Genomic DNA, 21735 nt, shown 5'->3' on the forward strand with positions numbered 1-21735 from the left:
TGCTGTGTGCAGGAAGAACAAATTAATAGCTTTCAGCAAATAACTAATCCAGATAGCTCTACCATGGGCAATGGAAGAACTATGGAGCATCACTCATTTAGCTGAAGTCACAAAGATGAACTCATAAAATAACAGTATTTGCTGATAACTCACAAAATGATTTCCAATCATTCTGAAATTACACAATAGCACAGTGGTTAGTGTTATAGCTTCAGCAGTCCAGGATTGTTAGAACATTAGAACAATCAAGATGAGAACAGACCATTCAGCCCAACAAAGCTCACCAGTCCAAGCCATTTAATTCCTGCAAAATAACATCAAGTCTATTTTCAAGGTACCTAAAATCATACTGTTTACCAAACTACTTAGCAACTTATTCTATTTGTCTATGGTTCGCTGGGTGAAGAAAAACTTCCTGATGTTTGTGTGCAATTTACCATTAAGATGTTTCCAGCTTTTTCCCCCCGTGTTCTTGATGAACTAATTTTAAAATAACAATCCAATGTATTAATTCCGTTTAGAATTTTAAATACTTCTCCATAATTTTCAACATGTCTCCTATTAATCTTCTTTTGCTTAAACTGAAAATGCTCAGGTCTTTTAATCTTTCCTCATAATTTACCCCCGGTAGCTCTGGAATCAGGCTAGTTGCTCTTTTCTGAACTTTTTCTAGTGCTGCTATGTGTTTTTTGTAGCCTAGAGACCAAAATTGTACGCAGTTCTCCAGATGAGGTCTAACCAGTGTGCTAAAAAGCTTCAGCATAACCTCCTTGACTTGTCCTCTAAACTTCATATAGCCTAACATTATATAAAACTTCTTAATGGCTTCTGAACACTATCTGGAAGTTGAGTCCTCTACGATTCCTAAATCCTACTGATAAGGTACACTTCAATTTTCATTGTGTATTTAAACCTAACATTTTTTTCTTGTGAGGTATAATACTTTATATTTAGTTACATTAAAATCCATCTGACACAAATCTGCCCAAGTCTGAATGCTGTCCACGTCCCTCTGTAATGATTCAACGGTTTCTAAATAATTAGTCCACATAGCTTGCTGTCATTTGCAGACTTAACCAGTTGTTTATTTATATTCCTATCCAAAACATTTACATAAATTACAAATAACAGGATCCCAAGCACTGATCACTTAAAGAAACCACTCTAACAGTTCTGATATGGCTCCTCACACTATAACTCTTTGCTTCCTCTGTCTGAGACACTTTTTTTAACCATCTAAACATTACACCCTGAACTCCCACATAATTTAGTTTCATCCCCAACCTATCATGTGGTACTTTATCAAATGCTTTCTGAAAGACAAGAAAATTAATATTGCATCCTTTTGTTGCATTATCATAGAATTTTTGTGTGTTGGTAAAACAAGATTTCCCTCATCTGACCCTATGCTGACTGTTCAGTAAAACTCCTGTTCTTGTTATGTGTTGCTCAATCTTTCCTTAATAATTCCTTCCATTAATTTACTTCTGATTCACGTTAAGTGCCCTGGCTTATAGTTGCTTAGATCTGTCAGATCACCCTTTCTATGCAACAGAAAAATATTTGCCAATTTCTAGTGCTTCAGGATTTCCCCAGTGCACAGTGACTTCCTAAAAATATGAGTCATGGGTTTATAAATGTACTCACTAACTTAATTAAGAACTTCATGATAACTATTAACTACTTCTGAATAGTTTGATTTCTGCATATTTAATCTAAGCAGTACTTCTATCACTACAATTTCAAAATCACTCAGTACCTCCTAAGTAGCCCCTGTTACTGTTGAGAAGTTATCAACTTTCCTACATGTGAAGACCATAAAAAAATGAAAGTTTAGAGTATTTGCAATTTCACTGTGTGCATGTTTTAATTCCCCTTTTCTACTTCTTATATATCTCACCTTCTCCTTGACTGTTCTGTTACAAATAAAATACTGAAAGAATCTCTAACTGCCTTTTAGCTTCCTTAATATCCTTCTTAATGTTTACCTTCATTCTCTCATACACCTTACAATTCACATTAAGTTACTAGTTTTATATGCCTTATATTTTACTTTTGCAGCTTCCTTTTCAACTCTTTATTAATTCACTGCAGAGTTTTCTTTAATTTCCTACTAACTACTAATTTTGGGATGTACCTATTCTGCATTAGGTGTAAAACCTTTTTAAACCAGCTCTACTGCTCCTTAAATAACTCCACAATTAAAAGCTTATCTCAGTCCTTCCCACTTAAACTTTGATGCATCCGCTAAAATTTTGCCCTACCAAAGTTCAACTTAACAGTTTTGGTCTTTGCACTTGTGTTCCTCCAAAACACCGAGAACTGCATTATATTATGGTCACTTGTTTGTTTGTTTCTATACATTTCTAAACCTGGCCTCTACTGAACACACTTCCCCAACATTTCCTAGTGTAAACAATTCCTGACCAAGCTGCTCATACTCCTCCCCAACAAATTGGTGCACCTTCGGTTAAAATGTAACCTGTCGCAGCAGAACAGGTCCCATCTGTTCCAAAAGGAGTCCCAGAGCCCCACAGATCAATACCCGTCCATCCTGCATCAACATCTCATAAACTCAATAAGCCTTCTAATCTCCTCAATCTTACCTGGCAAAAGGTGAACTTTAGAGAAGCCTACCTTGTCAGTTCTACTCCTCAGCCTGGCACCTAACAGCTTAAATTTGGATTGCAGAATTAACAGACTATCTTGTGTATTTCATTTATTCAAAGATAATGAAAACTGGATCCACCCCTGCTCTAGCCAACAGCCTATGAATCTTTCTAAGGAAAGATTCACCGAGGTTGTTCCAACCTTATGCATGTGAACAAATTGGTGTGATCATCTACGAGTGATCCTTCAAACAGTATGTTTTCCTTCATAGAATCACCTGAACATTAAATGGCTATAAAGTGAGTGCTTATTCATTCCTTTAGAAAATACTTTTCTGAAATATTCTGCAACAAAATGTTTTATAAATTTTATTTTAATATTTTTTTTTATTTTATTTTAAATTGTATTTCAGCTATCAAAAAAGTGTAATAATTAAACAAGGGAAAGTTGTCATCCATCCATTCACATACATACCATACAAGTACATGTACTACCTAGATATATCATTCTTATTTTGCCTTTCTGATTTGGTTGTTCATATTTTCCCCATAATCAATTGCTGATGTCTTCCAAAATGCATGGTCTCCTTTAAAAGTGACCTCCAAAGTTCTTTTCATTTAGGTCAAATACATTTTCAATACTAATTTCTAGATCTTTTAAGTTAGATCATTCAACCTTTGTTTTTTTAATGCCAATTCAGAAATTGCATGTGATTCACAGGCTATACTAGATGGTTACACTGTAAAACATACCTATCGGCCCTGCTATACATGAAAACTATACCCGCAATTTACCAATAATTGCCAGGGTTTTGCAGGGAACACAATTGACAATTTACTAGCTCAGGACCAAGATTATTCTTAGAAATTTGTCATGTTAGCTTATGGATGATACAAAAAAAGCTGTAAAAATATCGGCTAAGCACAGAAATGTATCACAAGAGCCATATAGAAAACATGTTAATGAGCAACCCAATTATTAAACACTTTGGTAAATTTTGTTTAATTACCTTGCTTGGAAATTAAAATAATTAAAAAATTACAGAACTACTTTCTACCTAAGCTGAGGAGGAAAATGTTGAAATCACCAGTTTTTTTTACAAGCAAAGCAAGCACTGCACACTATCAGCAGAGAAACAATGATTAGATGATTAAGAGCTTTTTGTGGAACTGGACTTTATACAACTTATGGAAAAACTAAAATTGCAGTTTTCTCTTCCACAGTATTGTTCATATCTTGCATATATTTAAGATATGCAAAACTGTAGAAATAAAACAAAAACTGTACTTCACAATGGGAACTCGTCAATCTATTTTTTTATTAATAAAAATGACTGGCATATTGGCCAGGAACCTTTCAGAAACACTGCTCCAGAAAATAACCAGGTTATCCAGTCTCTAAGAAAATGATGTAATTTCTGGGATTGTTAACCTGGTAATTTCTGCAGGTTCAATATGTGAAACTGGTTTATCTGGTTATGAAATAAAGTCTAGTGTTCCCTAGTCTGCACTTTGTGCTGTAACACTAACTTCACATACTCTATGCCCAGAGAATGCAATGAAAAAAAAAAATAGGAGAAAATTTGTGCGCAAAGTGTGCATGTCAAACAAAAGTGCAATATGCATGTCTCGGTCACACTAGGCCACTAAAATTAAACTAAAACCTCTGGATAATATTTACAAATGTCAACAAAAGAAACAGTGTATGTTCCACAATGCGCCTCCTGAGAATATTACTGTATCTTTTAATGCAGTAACTTTTTGAGTACTAAATTCAAAGTTACTCAAAGCAAACTTTCAGCTACAGATAACTGGATTGATCATGTCAGGCCAATGCAGTATGCATGCTTTGACCTAAGCATATCACCTACTAACTCATTAAATCTACTGTTATAAATCCTCAGTTGAATGTTACTCTGAAATATCTAAATATCTGCTGCAAAAGTAACTCAAAAGAAAGGTCCAAAGACAAAAGAAACAAAAAAAAAATCCAGAAAGAAGAATAAAGGTCAGTTTCAAAATGCAAACCTCACAAGAAAGAAAAAAGGTTTTTGCAAGTTCACTATACTCAGGCAAAATAATAAGCAGATGTGTCTATATATTTCATAATACTACTGCTGCATGATTAGTGTTGCACAACAATATATACAGACAGGAGTGGCCAGGGACAAGCTGCATTGAAAAGTAAGGGCAAGAAACTAGGTCTAAATCCTAAGAAATGAAAAGTTCAACAAAATTAAATAAAGTTCACGTAGAAATTAACATTTTGATAAATGCTGTGCAAGGACAAGACTATGATATTCAATGGGAGCTTGTGAAGTAATCAATAATGAAACAATATACTAGAGAAAAAGCTGACTTATGAAAAGTTCAAACAGTTGAATAAAACAAGCTTACTTGAAAAAGCAACATCTGGCAAGAAAAGAATTTGGATCCAGAAAAGAAGCAAGTTTTAGAAAATACTGATTACAAAGCAAGTATAAGAAACCTCTTTTTCATACTCTGTAATCTTATAAAAAAATGCATATAATATATACACATAATATATAACATAATATAAACTGTATTAAGACTTCAGAAAGTATTCCACACTTTATGTTTCAGCCTTATGCTGAATTCACATTTTCACTCATTAATCAACATTTAATACCCCAGAATGATGAAGTGAAAACAAGATTTTAGAATTTGTTGCAAATTTATTAAAAATAAATAAACCAAAATATCACATTGAAACAAGTATACGGACCATTTACTTCATTCCAATAGAATAATGACATGAAACACAAAGGAGAGATAACATAAGACTGGATTGGGGACAACTCTGGGAATGGTCTTGAGTTGCTGGGCCAAAGTCCAGACTTGAAAACAGTCAAACATCTGTGGAGAGATCTGAAAACTGTTATCCACCAACAGTCTCCATTTGACTTTGCAGAGCTTGTGAGAATCTAAAGAAGAACAGCAAAAAAAAAAAAATTCATGTGTGCAAAGCTAATCGTATCATATCCATGAAAACTCTGAGTGCCAAACGAGCTGCAATGAGGTACTGAGTAAAGGGTCTGAATATTTGTGGCAAATGATTTTGGCACAAGGCTGCAACACAGCAATGTGAATAAAAGTGAATTTGTCTGAATTTCCTATTTAAAACATATTAACAGCACAGAAAAAAGCAGTAATGAAAAGAATCACTACATTATTTGGACAGGCACTGCTCTGAATAAACTGGTATTGTGTGCTTGGGTGCTGAGTAACTTTAGAATACTGAACATCTTAACTCAGGATGCATGCCAAGTAAAACAGACAAAGGCTGCATGAATAACATATGTCTAACTATTTCCAACTATTTCCAAGTGGAGAAAAAAAAATTAAATTATTAAACATGCTTTAGTCTCAAAAGAAATGTATTAACCATTTAAAATGCTGGTGGAATTGCAATTCAATCTTTATTAAATTCATATAAAAGAAATAAACTGAGATCATTATTAATTACTGCTGTGACCAAATACAATGATTATCGTCAAGTTTAAAAAAGAGCTAATTGTTTTTGATAATGAAAAAGAGTGAGTGTAAATGAAAACAGTACCCAAGAAATAAATCATTAGCCTAATTTATAATAAAAAAACAGTATGTAAATGCACTGCTTTATTAATGGTAGGGTACCAGTATTCTAGCCTGTCATATGACAGGCAATGTGCTCAGTGACCAAAGGCAATTAGTAACTGACCTACAAATCCTTTTGTCATCATGCACTGAACATAAACATAACTAAAAAGCAGTCGGTTTCTTACATAATTCAAATGCAATGCTTAAAAAAAAAAACAGCTACTGACTCAGGATTCCAGGTAGGTACCCAACGTGGTGCGACAGGGAGAAAAGGCCTCCCTAATCTAAACCAAAATAGTGAGTTGCTATTTGATTTCTATGCTAGCCATACATGGTCCATAATGAACACCACTGATGAACAAACGATTGCTAATTTTCATTCCTTCCACCACAGCATCTTCAATCAAAGTTTAATAACCAACATTGTATTTATTTTACCTACTGTGATGCCGTATTATATAGCTGAAATATAGAAGTTGGCCGGACAACTAGGGGATCAAATCGATAAGCTATTGAGATATAACACCTCCAGAAGAGATCCTCCCACTTCTAAGCAAGGACACCAGAGTGCACCCAGCTGCACCTAAATTGCTGATTGCACCCTCAACGTCTGGTTTGAACTAGGTATCCTGACAAATACTGTTATTAAAAATAAATATATTAAATAACAGATCTTTAGAAAATTGTATGAATTTGTTAAAATTCACATTGCAAATTCATCATATGTTCAATACATTAATTGACTATGTAGAAAATATTGAAAATGGAATCTGCGGTATATTATTTTAGACAGGACAAATAGGATATGATTACTTACTGTATACAGTGGAAGCTCGAGATACAATCACCTCTGTATACGAGAAATTCAAGATACGAGGAAAGTATGAGCGAAAAATTTGGATCTAAATACAAGCATTGGCTCACGTAACGAGCCACGAGCCAGGCTGTGGGTATGCATGACGCGTTTCCCGATCCGCCTCGACTCGGGGATTCACCCAAGCTGACGCTGCCCGCCCGTCAGCTCATTCAGTGTTCCTTGTTCTCCCATAGCGTGAGGATCTACGCGTTTGTGCTCTTGTGATTTCATTGTTTTTTTTGCATTTAACGTGAAAATAATTATTCCACAATGCCTCTCAAGAAGATTGTTGCCTCAGATAGAGCTGTAAAGAAAAAAAGGAAGCCATGGGCGTTGAAATTAAGAAAGAAATCATAGATAAACATGAGCGTTGGTGTAAGAGTGACGGAACTGGTGAAGACTTACGGCCGTTCGACATCGACAATCTGCACTATTCTGAAGAAGAAGGAAGAAATTAAGAAACTTGATGTGGCCAAAGGAGTTACCGTGACTTCCAAGCACTGTCCAAAACTCCTAGAAGATGTTGAGAAGCTGTTGTTGATGTGGATTAATGAGAAGCAGTTAAAAGGCAATTCGGTGTCAGAAGTGGGGTAAAATTCCCAAGTAGAGAGAGCCTTCCTGAATCAGAGGGGGACTCTCCTTCCCCACAGTAACCCATTTCCTCCTCCCCACCTCCCTATTGTCTCCCTCAAGCCAGCCAGGACTCTTCATAAAGGTACACTACACTTATATTATTTACCAGTGTTATTTATTAAAGGTAAACTACAGTATATATTACAAAGTATTTATTAGTGTTATTTGTTAGGAAAATTGATTTTTATGTTGATATTTTTGGGGGTGCGGAACAGTTTAACTGGATTTCCATTATTTTCAATGGGGAAATTTGTTCTAGATACGAGAAATTTGAAATTTCGCTACTACCAAGTAACCATTCCAGGTTCAATGTCTGAATAGTAAAGGAAACTTTTACGCTGAAAAAGGATGAATGCCATTCAACCACTACAGTATGTAGTGGCTGGAAATTGAACTAAAGTACATCTTCAAATATGAGACAAGAGCAGGTTTCTCTGAATATCAGAGTGGAAAAGCTTCCGCAGTGACAGATTATTAATATCTAATTAATTTTATAGGGTAGAGAGAGCTAAAAGATCAGTAATATAGGGTTTGTTACAGTACAATGATAACAACAAAGGAAGTAAATCCTATCACAAAGTTTCCAGTTTAGAGGTTATTGTACTGTATATGGCAATCATCACCTATGGTCACAAGCTACCAATAACACCAGAAAGAATTAAATTGTGTTTACAAGTGACTACAACATGGTTTTAAAGCAGAGCTGCTGGTCTCATGCTGTGTTCACATGCTTTTAGACACCGAGCTCCAAGTTGTGACATTTCAACTTTCCGTTTCAGTGCATTCGTGTTAGTTTCCACTCAAAGTATTCAGAGAAACACAAGGTCACTGTTGATTTATTACTTGGTCTGCAAAAAAAAATATTGAAGATAAACAGCATTTATCATGGAAACAATGGGGTAAATAAGCATATTGGATCACTTCATTCCAAGTGCAATAAGTCCAAAATGCTCGAAAATGGCACTTCTGACTAACCAGAACATTTAACATTTAATTTCATACATTTGCTACGAGACAACTCGGTCATATTCTGGTCACTTTATTTTCTCTGAAATGTGCAACTTGGAGTTTATTGGGTCTTCAAGTAGAATTTCCAACCTGGAAACAAGGATTTACCATTAGTCCAAGAGCATGTAAGTACAGCATCATTCTCCACAGCAGCAAGATAAACTCTATAATGCATAACAACAATAGAATAGAGACAGCCTTTCTTTGGAATAAATCAGCTGAGGACTGAGCTACAAGATGTGCGGCTTCAGTCACCAGCTAATTGTTGAAATTAAATATCTGCAAACATCCAGTTACACTTGAATATTTCACAATCTGACAAGCAACAGTAAAGAAGATATGATAGGGGTCCAAGAAATCACTGAAAAATCTGTATTTACTTTTCAGTAAACCACATCAGGCACTTGAAGCTAGAAATATAATGGTTCTTAAACTTCCCTGGTAATAAAAACATTTTCAGATAGAAATATGCAATATTTTAGTGAGAAATAGTTATTGACCCTTTTAGTAAATTCAGTTCAATTAATAGCTAGGTTAGTTTCTTGAATATTATAATTCACTAGCCGAAGCCCGCCATAGCATATAGCGGTGTAAGAATAGGAACGGAAAACGGTGAGAAAGGAATTCAGTATAACAAAGGCTTAGGAAACCATCGTTTCTGTATAATGAAAATAGCAAGGAGCGAAACCAATGCCAATGGTCGAGAGAGTACCTTCCTGTAGCAGGCTACGGAAAACATAGACAAATATAGATAGATGCCGCATTCACTGTGTTGCCCAGTCGACACAATAAGTCAGCGCGTCCGCACTATTGCGAGTGGTAAAAGTGCCATTTAAACTAATACAGAGTTGGTCTCGTCCGATGCGAGAGATGGACGTCTGAAGTGGAGCTCCGCTAGCAGCGGTGTTATTTTTCATATTATTTGCGTATTATCCTGAGATATCCTGTATTTATTCAACCCGAGAGGGACTGCTACAGTATATGTAAGCACATATAAACATGGCCAACAAGAAGGGGGTTGGAAAGAATCGAAAACTAAAGCTACACCCAAGCTACGATCAGCAAGCCCCAGTTCAAGATACGGCCTTTCAGAGACAGACCTGGATCAGATGGGCGAAAGCACAGACTCCTCGGGACCACGGCTGAGAGCGAAAAGGGGAGCGAAGGTGCGATTGTGAGTGCAGATTTGGATAGCTCGCCGATCGGAGAAGATCACATGAAACTGGAAAGGGCCTTGAAGTCCGTGGCTTCAATTATGCAATTACGCGAGCCGGGAGCAGCGGGGACACCGGCTAGAGCAAAGTCTGCTGCTTCATCTAAGGTACAAGAAAGCACAATTGAACTGTCTGAACTGAAGGTGTTGCTCGCTGAGCTCACGCAAGATATAAAGAAAAGCGAGAAGGCTAATGAGAAAGCAAGGGCAAAGGCAAGTGAAAAAATGAGACAAGATGTGACACAGTAATTGAAACAGGCAAATGAATGGCTGCGACAGGAATTCCAACAGGCAAATGAAAGGCTGCGATAGGAATTCCAACAGGAAAATGAAAGGCTGCGTCAAGAGGTGCAACTTGAGCTTCGACAGGTGCTGGGTAAAATTGAAGAGAGCATTCAGGAAAACTCGGTTAAACTGAGTACGCTTACTGATCAATTGGAGGATCTCAAGGAGACATTCACGAATAGGATTGATATGGCGGAAAATGTAGCTGCCAGTGCCGAGGAAAAAGCAGTAAATGTCAGCTCCGAATGCAAAAAACTCGGAGACAGACTGGCTGCTTTGGAAGATGGAAGCAGAAGGTATAATGTCAGAATTGAAGGTCTGCCTGAGAATCGAGAAAGTTCAAACCCTGTGAAATTCGCAACTGAACTTTTTTCTAAAATAAACGACTTTAAAGCAGAATCTGAGATAGCAGCGGCTTATCGCCTACTCGGATCAAACACCGTTAGACCCCGACCAAGATCTTTTATAGTTCGTTTTAAAAGATTATCATTTAAGCTAGAGGTGATGGCACTCCTCAGAAACAAGGAAGATATTATATATGAAAATAACCACATTCATATCTTCCCTGACTTCTCTCCAGCAACAGTTACCAAACGCGCAGCCTTCTATAACATTAAACAGAGGTTACGGCAAGCCAGTGTCAAATACAGCCTCCTGTATTGGGCAAAACTGAAAGTGGAATAGCAGGGTCAATTCTATGTCTTCGCTAGCAAGGAAGAAGCAGAAAAGGAATTAAGAAAGCTGATCCCGGGACTATTCTGATACATATAATAGTGAGTCATGGCGGTTAATGATAAAGCAAGGATTAATAATCTTTTGTCTGATCTATTCGTTTTAAAATATGGGTTTTTATCAGCATATATTCTAATATATTCTCATTATTACTTAGTATTACTAGGGCGCTATCTGTTTATGTTTTATTGTGCTTAATTATTCTTTTTTCTTCTTTTTTCTACTTATTTCATCTCTACCCTAAATGAGACTGTTCAATATCATACCCTTGGTTTACTGTTATTGCTATTACTTCATTAAGACTTGTTATGCTTATTCTGGACACATTTTTAACACCATCCACCGGGTTTATTATCTGGGTGTATCATCTTAATGCACTAAAATTGCTGAAGACTATATATATATTTTAAGTGCAAAACTCCATTTTTTTTTTTTTATAGAGATATCTCTATCTTTTAACCCTAAAGCGCTGCTGCATTGGGGCTTGTTTTGCTTTGGACGTGCTCTGTCGCAGGGTATGTCAGAGGACAGGGACTTTTTCTTATTTACCTTCTTCCCCTTGGCAATATCTTTCATAAATATAACAATAATTTTCACTGTTATGCTGGTGACACTCAGCTCTGCCTTGCTACTAAACCCACTTCTTCTTTTCCACCGTCTGTGCTTTTTGACTGCATTGCTGAAATTAAATCCTGGCTTTCTTCAAATTTTCTTAAATTAAACAGTGACAAAACTGAGGATGTCCTTATTGGTATAAGATCATCATTATCCAAAGCCGATAATCTTTCACTTGCTATTGATAACTCCTTTGTTTCCCCCTTCACCTCAGGTCAAGAGTCTGGATGTCATCCTTGACAGTACTCTATCTTTTCAATCTCACATTAATAACATCAACCAGTCTGCTTACTTCCACCTACGTAATAATAATTGCATCCATCTCTCCCTCACTCCCCATACCACTGCCATTCTTGTTCACAGTCTTGTTACTTTTTGTCTGGACTATTGCAATTCACTCCTGTTTGGTCTCTCAAATAAAACGTTCCGCTAGCTTCAGCTTGTCCAGAATTCTGCTGCTTGCATCATTACTCGAACCCCATCTATTCACCATATTATTCCAGTTTTGCAGCAGCTTCATTGGCTCCCGATTGAGTTTCGAATTGATTTTAAAATTCTGCTGTTAACATTTAAGGCTGTTCTTAACCTTGCCCCTCCATATCTATCCAACCTTCTTCATGTTGCCATTCTCTCCCGTAACCTTAGATCCTCTTCCTCCATCCATTTGACTGTCCCTCTCGCCCATCTAACCACCATGGGGACCACAGCATTCAACCGTTCTGCTCCCAAACTCTGGAACTCACTACCAGAATATCAAATCATTTTCAATCTTCAAATATAAACTTAAAACCCATCTGTTGGCATTTTCTCTATGATTACAGTTGCTTTGTTTGGTTTTAATTTTTATATTTTCTGTATTTTCTGATGTTTTAAGTTTTGTTTATAATGTGTTTTTTTATTTATTGTTTGTTCGGTATCCTTTTTCGCAAAGCGTTCGACTCAGTTGATCGAACTGCCCTGTGGGACATCCTGAGGGTTTGCGCGATCCTCTCAAGGTTGCTGGATATCATGGCCAGCCTGTACACTGGTACTGTGAGTGCTGTGCAGTGTGGAGGCAGGACCTCTGTGTTTTTCCCAGTTGATTCTGGGGTTCGTCAGGGGTGTGTTCTTGCTCCTACTCTGTTCAATGCTTGTATGGACTGAGTGTTGGGCAAGGTTGTGGAGTCCAGTGGCTGTGGGGCATCTGTTGGTGAAGAAAGATTCACGGATCTTAACTTTGTTGACGATGCTGTGATCTTTGCGGAGTCAATGGAGGCTCTGATTGGGGAGCTCGAGAGAATGAGTGAGGAGTCATAGTGTCTGGGCTTACGAGAGTCCTGGATAAAAACCAAGATCCAGGCCTTTAGTGACCTCTTGGGCACAGAAAGCAGCAGTGTATCTGTTTGTGGAGAGAGTGTTGAGCTTGATAAGTGGTTTACTTACATTGGCAGTGACATTCATGTCTCTGGTGACTCTTCCTATGAAGTCAGTAGACAGATTAAGAGAGCATGGGGGGTCATGAGGTCTCTGAAAAGGGGTGTGTGGCGCTCCCTATATCTATGCAAAAAGGACAAAGGTCCATGACTTTAGAGTCCTGGTGCTTCCTGTCTTACTATATGGTTGTGAGACATGGATGCAATCCAGTGACCTGAGACGAAGACTGGACTCCTTTGGTATTGTGTCTCTCTGGAAAATCCTTGGGTACCGTTGGTTTGACTTTGGTTCAAAGGAGCGGTTGCTCTTGGAGTACCGAATGAGGCACATTACCAGCATTGTGAGGTAGCGTCAGTTCTGGCACTATGGCCATGTGGACCGCGTGTCTGCCTGGGGGGTTGTAAACTGGGATCCCGAGTTGTTTCGTTGTGCAGTGGTTGCGGCAATGCACTGTACCAGTGCATGCTCCCCAACTTGACTTGTATCCTTGAGTGCTTAGAAAGAAAGGCGCATTGTATAAATAAAATGTATTTTTATTATCATTATTATTATTGTCTTAGTGTCCAGATGTTTGTTATACATGTATAGGTGTGCAAAATGTTGAGGAGGGCTCCCAACCTTTGGATTTTGGCACTCTTGGTCATATATTTGGGATTGGGGTGTAAGGCATGGAATTATGACCACCCCATCCTCCTCCTTATGAGGATATGATTATATACAAAACAGAAATAAAGATCGAGGGCTTTGCATAATATAAACTTATGAAGCAGCCTCCTCATGATAGCCCTGCTTTTAAGGTTTTTTTTTAAAATAATGGTCACGATTTTGCTGTGAAATACCCCCAACGACCCTATTCAGGACTAAACGGGTTTGAAAATGACTGAATGACATAAGTAATTAGTAACAAAAGGCATATTTCATGACCCATTTAATTATTTATACTTGCATTTCATGTTGTTATTTATTTAGTGTCACATTTCACAATACTTTTATTTATTTTCAGTTTATTTATTTGCATATTTATCCATGCATTAAACCAATTTCTAAACCCTCTTTATCCTGTGCAGAGGCAGAATCACGGAGAAGCTGGAGCCTATCCCCAGAAGCATAAAGCACTTTTCTTTTATTGCCAATTAAATATCACATAAATCTCATTCATCAGATTACAGTGTGCCAACTTTGCCAGTCAGTATGACCCATGTAATACTCAACTGAAATTTTAAAAAGGCATCCATCTTGTCACATGGTTATTAAAATGAGGGTGATCCAATGCCATTTAGTCCTTTGCAATGGCAACTGAGCATCACAATGAAATCTATTCATTGCATAAGGCAAGAGTGACAGCCAATTTGATTTGACCCATGAACTCATGTTGGGCCAGGCAAATCTCGGCTACAACATAAAAAAGGAATCTTGTCACAAATCTCTGAACATAAGGATGGCAAAATGTTGTACAACCCTCTATAGCGCTCTGTTAAACATCAAAGTTAATCGTAGCCATTAAAAATTGGAATTTGAAAAATTTGAGACAGGCAGTCACATTGGTCTGTGCAAAACTCAACTGCAACTTAACAAAGACATCTGCATTTTCTCAAAACTGTGACAACTAGGGTGTTCCAATGCCATTTAGCTTTTTACTGCGCCCATTAGATATCACAGTTAATTCCCTTCATTGCCAAGTTTGCAAGTCAGTCTGACCCATGTAATCACACTGGGACAGCAAAACTCAATTGCACTTTAACAAAGGTATTCACTTTTATCTGAAAATTACAGTGGGTCAGTAGCATACAACCCCGTATAATGCCCTGTCGAATATCACATTGAAATCTGTTCAGTAATATGACAAATTTGCCAGTCCATTTGACCCATGTACCCAAAGTTAAACTGCAACTTAACAAAGGTATCTTTGTTTTCTTAAAACTAGCATAGCCCAAAGCCATCTAACCCTATGTAGTGCCCATTAAACGTCTAATTCCATTCATTAGATATGGGAATATGTCAACTGTGCCTGTCAGTTTGACCAATGTACCCAACTCTAATATAACAAAGGCATCTGTCTTGTCACAAAGCTGTGAAAACATCACATAATGCTTTATTGTGCCCATTAAACATCAGAGGACATCTTACTCATTAGATAGGACAGTGTGCCATGTTTGTCAATGAGCTGGGCAAAACTGAACTGCCATTTAACAAAGGCACATGTCTTGTCACAAAACTTTGAAAATTAAGTTGGTCCAACTTGATGCAACTCCTTTGTATCCAATCAGGTAGAAAATGTGGAAAACTGATTTATTTTTTTCGAATAAAGAGCCCATTTTAGTGATGCATGTTAATATAATTTTATACAGCAGAATATTTTGACTGGCTCTTAACGTTGAATATGTAACTGCTTTGCACAAGTTGTGTGAATAGAAACTGGCTGGAAGCGAATAACTTCAGGCTCACTTGAAACTGTCACGTTCTCCCCATTATCTACATAGGATTTACGCCAGACCTCCCGGAAGATTCGCAGGTAAAGTAAATAGAGGGTCCAATGGTGCACCCCCAGTAATGGATTAGCATCACAGCCTGGGTTGATTGCTCATGGACATTCACTAAATGCTGCTGGGAAAAACTCCAGTCCCCAAGACCAACATGTTGGACCACAAACACACAACACAAAGGCAACAATTGAAACAACGACCAAACCTTTAGCCCTTATATATGGTGTAGGATTGCTGTCAAAAACAACTTTCCACCTTTGTGGCACATGCGTAGTAGCAAAAATCAATTGTTTCTTCTTTGATACAGAATGCCTTGTGCATTCAATGACATATTTTTGACAGTTTGATCATGTCTGAGAATTGTACTTGTAGTTCTCAGAAGAAAGCATGACTTTCAGAAGCACAAGCATAATTGACATGTGTGAAATGTAAATTTGACTTAAATTTTTACAAGTTATTTTTGACAGTGATCTTACTCATTAGCCTAACTTCAAAGTCAAAGTGAACTTTATTGTCATCTCAACCATATACAAGTATACAGATAGACGAAATTGCGAAGCTCAGGGTCCACAGTGTAACAACATGATGTGCAAATAGTAAATTAAAAATAGAATAAAAATTTTAAAATTTATAATTAAAACACAAACAAACAAGACAAGACATTGTGCAAAGATAGGACAAACAAGTAGCAGCAATATTGATGTGTAAGATATGTAATATAATAAGTAAATAAATAATAAATAATAGATATAGATAATACAGAAATTATCAGTGTATGATAATAGTTGTTTAAGACGTGTGTAAACAATGACAGGTCAGAATGTTTCATAAATCCTTAGAGGTCAGTATGAGATTTTCAGTTCTTTGCAGGATAGTGGTTTTCATGTATAAAAGTTCTGTTTTGTAGAGGAGGTTGAGGCCGTGTGGAAGGTCCCAGGGGGCAGCCTGGTGTTAAGGAGTCTAACAGCTTGGGGTAAAACTCTCCTGCAGCCTCGCAGATTTGGCTTTGATGCTGCAATATCTTCTCTTGGATGGCAGAAGTGTGAAAAGTCCATGTGAGGGGTGTAAGGGGTCCTGCAAAATGCTGCAGGCCTTGCGGACACAGCGTTTGTAAAATATGTCTTGTAGTGAAGGGAGAGGCACCCCAATAATGTTCTCTGCTGTCTTCACTATCCTTTGCAGGCGCTTGCGGTCGGATATGTTGCAGTTGCCATACCAGACAGTGATGCAGCTGGTCAGGACACTCTCTATGATGCCTCTGTAGAACATGGTGAGGATGGAAGGGGGAAGACGTGCTTGATTCAGCCGCCTCAGGAAGTGTAGTCTCTGCTGGGCTTTCTTGATTAGTGATGAGGTGTTATGTGTCCACGTAAGTTCCTCAGTTAAGTGCACACCGAGGAACTTGGTACTCCTAACAATCTCCACATCTAAACCGTTGATGCTGAGCGGGATGTGGGCAGGACGTGATTTTCTGAAGTCCACGATTATCTCTTTTGTTTTGTCGACATTGAGAGATAGATTGTTGTCTTCACACCATGCGGACAGCCATTTCACCTCATCTCTGTATGCTCTTTCATCATCCCTGCTTATCAGTCCCAGCACCGTCGTATCATCCGCAAACTTGATGATGTGATTGGTGTTGTGCGTGGCTGTGCAGTCATGAGTCAGCAGGGTGAAGAGCAGTGGACTAAGCACACAGCCCTGCGGTGCTCCAGTGCTCAGTGTGATGATGCTGGAAGTGTTGTAGCCCATCCGAACTGACTGGGGCCTCTCTGTCAAGAAGTCCAGGATCCAATTGCAGAGGGTGGTGTTTAGGCCCAACCTGCTCAGTTTTACCACCAGCTTTGGAGGGATTTGGATCTTACTCATTAGCCTAACTTGAAAACCTAAGTTGAAAAGTCTTCGAAAATTCCACTGGGAAGTTATCAGGCCCTGCTGCATATCCACTTGAGTGTTTATAGCATTCAGTTTTTCTGAGTATGTCTGAGGTTTGTCCTATTCCTTTGCAATAAAATTGTCTCATCTTCTTTAAACTGAGTACAATATAAGGACTCACAGTACACCCTAAATGTGTGAGTTACATTTTTATGGTCAGTGATTTTATCTCCAGTTGTATTGGAGATACTTGCAAAGTTTGATAGTAGACAAATTATTAATTGATGAAAAAATATTAAATTCTTGAGTAACTGTGATGTACTGGTGAGAAGTAGGAATATTCCCTGAATTTGGATTTAAGAATATCCTTGGGTCTGATAAGTTATAGTCCATTAAAAACTATGTGATTGTCTTTGTGGTATTAGATGTTGTCATCACTGTAGCTGAAGATCTGTCCAGGTCTAGATTTAAAACATAATTAAAATCTCCAGCCATTATACTTTTATGAATGCTCATATTGTGATTTGATACAAATACATTTTGGATAAAATCTCTATACCAAAATTACTTTAGATTTGAAATAAATTCCCTATCATCATGCCATATAGCCCTTAAGCATCAAATACTAGGGCGGCGCAGTGGATGGCGCTGCTGCCTCACAGTTAGGAGACTGTATGTTCTCCCCGTGTCTGTGTGGATTTCCTCCGGGTGCTCCAGTTTCCGCCCACAGTGGTGTGTGGGTGTGTGTGCATGCCCTGCGGTGGGCTGGCGCCCTGCCCGGGGTTTGTTTCCTGCCTTGTGCCCTGTGATGACTGGGATTGGATCCAGCAGACCCCCGTTACCCTGTAGTTAGGATATAGCGGGTTGGATAATGGATGGATCAGATACTATGTCTGATGCCACAAATTAAGATGTATTGTATTTAGATTTCCACACCTCCGGTTTTCTTTGTATAACTAGAGTGAAAAATTTGTCCGATTCCATCTCTTTTCAATTGAAAGTGATCCTTACTTGAGTCTCCTGTAAAAATACTATCTTAGCATTTAGGCTTATGATATAGGAGAAAACTATTTTCCCTGTAGGTCATGATAGAGACCTTTAACATTCCAGCTTACAAAGTTCAAGGTTTGGTCGTAGAGATATGGTTTCTGAACTTTAAAAAGTAGAAAGTTTTTTCAAACATTAGTTTGCACTTTGATTTTATATTATTGCCAAATATTATGGCTAAGGAGCTTTTTACTATTCTGGGACTTACAAATGAGAGGCTTAAAAGGATAGATAAGAAGTAATTTTGTATCTCTTCACCAAACCCAAGCCCTCTTACATTTTGCCTCCTGAAGTAAGGTGAGAGTACACTTCACAGAATTCTAGTCCTCTAACATATCAAAAGACAGGGCACATCAAAAGTAAAAACACACCCCCAGCAGTGGTGTATTAAGGATTAAATTAAGATATGTTATGATAATACAGTCCAGATACAATAAACCTACAGTATGATGTAAAACTGTCTTGTGTAAAATAAAAAGGAAAATTCTTCTTCTGTGATATAACCATAAGGAACTGGAAATCAAAAGGGTTTCTTACACTACATATATAGTAGTATATAGCATTTCTTATAGAGTATGCACATATAAAAGTATGTGCACTGCCTTAAGCACAAATGGTCTCAACTTGTTGGACAGTAAATTGGTGCACAACTATTAAACCCTATTAAATGGGTTTCAAGCTTTTCCAGCTAATAGTACTGTATCTCTGATAAAACAAATAGTTTAGACAATATATTAACTGAAAACCTTTGGTCTACAGAAATGAGAAAATTCAATATATTCAAGTGTTATCTAAAATAAAATTAATTTGTAGGAATCAGAATTCAAAAGCATAAACCCACACAGGCAAAGCAGTAATGTGTCCAAATTGTTTGTATACCAACGATTCTTTGAAAATTCAAATGATTTTAATTTGAACATGATTTTAATATAAGACTTATAAGATCATTCATTTGAATATCAGCTTCTTCCAAACTTAGACTGAGTTGAAATTAAATTGCTCAATAAAGTGGAATGCGTTATTGCAGGTGTCAGTTTATAGCCAACATTTAAATGATAAGTTTTCATGGAGTTAGTTTCTTCTACTAATGGCCATCCATATTGGCTTGGCCACTAACTTGGGATGGAAAATATCTAGAGTTGGAGAGTAAATTGTGAAAAGAGTTCAACTGGCAGAAGGATGACATAGTGAGTGAGAGAGAGATAGAGAGAGAGGGTAAGGAAGAAATAGAATGAGAGAGACAGAGAGAGGACTGTAATTTGTTACCAAGGTTATGGCAAGGGGCAGTTTATACTTCACGCTCAGAACTCACACGAGCATGCATCATGGCAGCCACGCATTCCCAACGTTTATTTAATGCGTCCTCTGAGCATGTGTGCACGACTTGCAGTACCATCAAAAAATCAGGGGGTGCAGTGTGTTCAGGTTGGAATGTGACATCAGAGTCTCTGTTTACTATGAACATGCAGATCTACCAGGATCAATATGCATGCTTTGATGTTTGATTAATGATTTGATGTGGTGAAGCAAATTGCTAACATCCAAATGTATTTGTGGTGCTTTTCTTTTCAGGTGCTGCATATTCCCCATCATAATGATGCCATACATTTTAAAGGTCTCACATACTATCTTCTGTGCCATCTTTTTTTTTTTTTTTTTTTTGCACCTTCAAAACAGCATTATAATTTATGACATGTACAGCAGCAAATTTGAGCCACAGAGAAAAAAAATTAGGGACGCAGTGAAAAGGTCTACTTTGTGATTAAAGTGGAAATTTTGACTTGAATCTTGCAGTTTATTTTGTCATTAAAGTTGACCGCTGTAAACATAATCTTAAAACTGACCCAGTTGTTAATTGCTATGTACTTCTGGGGCTTCCTCCTGTGCTGACAGCAGCAGCAGGAAGCAATTGCCACACAGAACACATTAAATATATGATATTCCAGTTTTCTGCACATTTAGAATCCTTCGATTTATACTTGATTTCAATTTCATGATGAAATTTGTTAAAGCATGTATATTACCTTTTACAGATAAATTGTTAATTTCATTTAAATAAAGAATGCTGTTAATAATAACACATGTGGGGGCTGAGTGGTAGCGCTGTGGCCTCACAGTAGGAAATCACGTCCCTGGTGTGTTTCCACCCAAGGACATGCAGGTCTGGGGAATTGGTGATGCTAAAATGACATTAGTGTGTGTGTGTGTTTGTGTGCTTGTATTCACTTTGCCATGAGCTGATGCCTTGTCCAGGGATTGTTTCTGCTTCGTGCCCAAAGCCTGCTGGAATGGGCACATTCCTGGATTGCTGTATGTAATCATTAAACATCCATCCTTTTCAGAGATATTGTGGCTAGATGTCCTGGGAACTTAATGAATGTTTCAGGCAATTCACAACACAGTGAAGCTGAACATTGTTTTCTCCACGTGATGATCTCTCACACTGCTACCTGGTGGAATCTTACAGATTTAAATAAAGTACTTGTGCAAGTATAAACAGTACACGGATTGTGTAGTAGCAGTAGTGTCTGCAGGCACTCATTGCATTGTGTGAAGTATAAACCTGGCCTAAGAGAACAAGTCACATCACCTAGTAGGGAGATAATCAACACTCATGTAGGTATCCCTCGAGGCTAAATGGTTGATTGCTTTGCTGTTAATTCTGTAATTTTGTGTTTTTAGCATTGCAATGTGTAATTTATCCATTATAAAGGCAACAATTTTGATAAGTCTGAAGTCTTTGACATCACTAAATTTGGAGCATTAATACAATGCTACTCCCACCTGTTGCAGTATATACAGACATATGAAACTCACTAGGGATGTACAATAAATCAGACCAGTACAGACTGTACCAATATACCACATACCAAACAGTATTGGACAAAAATAGAGTAGAACAAACTTAATAAAAAGGTCCAATAATTATATCAGAAATGAAACACTAAGATGAAGATATTAAATATAAAACAAAGTTGCAAAAAGTCTTAATAAACACTGTTTTGATAGAAGCTTTCTGGTAATTTTTCACCATGAGCAAGATAACCAACAAAATAGCAATATGCAACTCTTCCTTTGAAAATGTTTTACAGGGATTAAAGGACACGTATGCTACCTATCTTAAAGCCAAAAGAGAAACTTGTATTGTCTGTGTAGTAAACTGTGCTCATTTGTCATTTAAACTGTGATTTCAAAAAGTTTAAGTACTGAATAAACCCACACTGAATATTACTGTAATATTCATGGCTCAAAACTGCAGAGCCCTGAGGGGACATGGTGCAATTTTTTTTTTCCTGGGAAAAATAATGGTGCATACCACTTGTTATCTCATGCCCACCCCTTACAATAGATTGCACACCAGATGCT

General features: G+C 37.5%; 1 protein-coding gene across 1 annotated transcript in view; it reads right to left on the reverse strand.

The window, feature by feature from the left end:
* Positions 1–21735, reverse strand: part of LOC120540257 (centromere protein P) — a 337335-nt gene that overhangs the window by 187812 nt on the left and 127788 nt on the right. The window lies entirely within an intron of this gene.

This window comes from Polypterus senegalus, chromosome 12 (genome assembly GCF_016835505.1).
Source record: "Polypterus senegalus isolate Bchr_013 chromosome 12, ASM1683550v1, whole genome shotgun sequence".
NCBI lineage: Eukaryota > Metazoa > Chordata > Cladistia > Polypteriformes > Polypteridae > Polypterus > Polypterus senegalus.